Source organism: Halichoerus grypus, chromosome X (assembly GCF_964656455.1).
Source record: "Halichoerus grypus chromosome X, mHalGry1.hap1.1, whole genome shotgun sequence".
NCBI classification, from domain to species: Eukaryota; Metazoa; Chordata; class Mammalia; order Carnivora; family Phocidae; genus Halichoerus; species Halichoerus grypus.
Window position 1 is genome coordinate 67,886,745 of NC_135727.1, and position 2,990 is coordinate 67,889,734.

The 2,990-nt window shown below is 44.5% G+C and overlaps 1 pseudogene; it reads left to right on the forward strand.

The window, feature by feature from the left end:
- Window positions 1-731: 731 nt before the first annotated feature.
- Window positions 732-2,197, forward strand: LOC118529491 (tubulin alpha-1C chain pseudogene; annotated as a pseudogene).
- The last annotated feature ends 793 nt before the right edge of the window (window positions 2,198-2,990 follow it).

The window sequence follows — 2,990 nt, forward strand, 5'->3', positions numbered from 1 at the left end:
TAAAAAGAATGAAGTCTCGTAATTTGCAATGACATGGAAGGAACTAGAAAGTATTATGCCAAGTGAAATAAGTCAGTGAAAGACAAATACAATATGATTTCACTCATATATAGAATTTAAGAAACAAAACAGATGAACATAAGAGGAAAAAGAGAGGCAAACCAGGAAACAGGCTCTTAACCATAGAGAACAAACTGAGGGTTACTGGAGGGGAGGTGTGTGGGGGAATGGGTAAAATAGGTGATGGGGATTAAGGAGTGCTCTTGTGATGAGCACCAGCTATTATATCAAAGTGTTGAATTACTATATTATATGCCTGAAACTAATATTACACTGTTAACTAACTGGAATTTAAATAAAAACTAAAAAAAGAAAGAACTAAAGGAAACCTTGCTTAATGAATTAAAGGAAGACGATGTCTCAATACAAAGATAAATTATTTTTTTAAAAATAAAAATTCTGGAGTTTAGAAGTACAATAATAAAAGTGAAAAATTCACTAGAGAGGCTCTAGTAGATTTAAAGACTATATTTAACTGGCAGAAGGAAGAATTAGTGAACTTAAAGATAGATTAATAGAGATTAAGCAATCTTAAGAATAAAGAGAAAAAAGAATACAGAATGTGAATACAGTTACTTCTCCCCCGGACTCCTTGGTAGTCTGTCAGCGGGAGAACCTTGTCGCCGTCCCCTCTCATGCTCCCGCCCCGAGGAACCCTATAAGTCTCAGTCATGCGTGAGTGCTTCTCCATCCAGGAGGGCCAGGCTGGTGTCCAGATCGGCAACGCCTGCTGGGAGCTCTATTGCCTGGAACACGGCATCCAGCCCGATGGCCAGATGCCAAGTGACAAGACCATCGGGGGAAGAGATGACTCCTTCAACACCTTCTTCAGTGGGACGGGCACTGGCAAGCATGTGCCCAGGGCTGTGTTTGTAGACCTGGAACCCACGGTCATTGATGAAGTTCGCACCGGCACCTACCGGCAGCTCTTCCACCCTGAGCAGCTCATCACCGGCAAGGAGGACGCTGCCAACAACTACGCCCGAGGGCACTACACCATCGGCAAGGAGATCATTGACCTTGTCTTGGACCTCATCCAGGAGCTGGCTGACCAGTGCACAGGTCTTCAGGGCTTCTTGGTTTTCCACAGCTTTGGAGGGGGAACTGGTTCCGGGTTCACCTCCCTGCTGATGGAACGTCTCTCTGTCGATTATGGCAAGAAGTCCAAGCTGGAGTTCTCCATTTACCCAGCTCCCCAGGTTTCCACAGCTGTAGTTGAGCCCTACAACTCCATCCTCACTATCCACACCACCCTGGAGCACTCTGATTGTGCCTTCATGGTAGACAATGAGGCCATCTATGACATCTGTTGTAGAAACCTCGATATTGAATGCCCAACCTACACTAACCTTAACCGCCTTATTAGCCAGATTGTGTCCTCCATCACTGCTTCCCTCAGATTTGATGGAGCCCTGAATGTTGATCTGACAGAATTCCAGACCAACCTGGTGCCCTATCCCCGCATCCACTTCCCTCTGGCCACCTACACCCCCATCATCTCTGCTGAGAAAGCCTACCATGAACAGCTGACTGTAGCAGAGATCACCAATGCATGCTTTGAGCCAGCCAACCAGATGGTGAAATGTGACCCTCGGCATGGTAAATACATGGCTTGCTGCCTGTTGTACCGGGGTGATGTGGTTCCCAAAGATGTCAATACTGCCATTGCCACCATCAAGACCAAGCGTACCATCCAGTTTGTGGACTGGTGCCCCACTGGCTTCAAAGTGGGCATTAATTACCAGCCTCCCTCTGTGGTGCCTGGTGGAGACCTGGCCAAAGTACAGTGAGCTGTGTGCATGCTGAGCAACACCACAACCATCACTGAGGCCTGGGCTCACCTGGACCACAAGTTTGACCTGATGTATGCCAAGCGTGCCTTTGTTCACTGGTATGTCGGGGAGGGCATGGAGGAAGGAGAGTTTTCTGAGGCCCGTAGGACATGGCTGCACCTGAGAAGGATTATGAGGAGGTTGGAGCGGATAGTGCTGAGGGAGAGGATGAGGGTGAAGAGTATTAACCTGTCTGCTATAATTTTACACTCCATTGCCTTCGGACTGTCTTATTTCTGTTCTGGAAGCTGTCTGTTGTGGCCCTAACTTGTCAATAAAAGTGATGTTTCTGTTTAAAAAAAAAAGGAATGTATTAAAAGGATCATCCACCACGACCAAGTGGGATTTATCCCCAGGATGCAAGGGTGGTTCAACATTCGCAAATCAATCAATGTGATAGAACACATTAATAAGAGGAGGGAGAAGTACCATAGGGTCCTCTCAATTGATGCAGAAAAAGCATTTGACAAAATACAACATCCTTTCCTGATTAAAACTCTCGAGTATAGGGATAGAGGGAACATTCCTCAAGCTCATAAAATCCATCTATGAAAAACCCACAGCAAATATCATCCTCAATGGGGAAAAGCTGAGAGCCTTTCCCTTAAGATCAGGAACACGTCAAGGGTGCCCACTCTCACCACTGTTGTTCAACAAAGTACTAGAAGTCCTAGCAACAGCAATCAGACAACAAAAAGAAATAAAATGTATTCAAATTGGCAAAGAAGTCAAACTCTCTCTTTTCGCAGACGACATGATACTTTATGTGGAAAACCCAAAAGACTCCACCCCCAAATTACTAGAACTCATCTAGCAATTCAGTAATGTGGCAGGATACAAAATCAATGCACAGAAATCAGTTGCTTTCTTATACACTAACAACGCAACTGTAGAAAGAGAAATTAGAGAAACAATTCCATTTACAATAGCACCAAAAACCATAAGATACCTCGGAATAAACCTACCCAAAGAGGTAAAGGATCTATACTCTAGGAACTACAGAACACTAATGAAAGAAATTGACGAAGACACAGAAAGATGGAAAAATATTCCATGCTCATGGATCGGGAGAATAAACATTGTTAAAATGTCTATGCT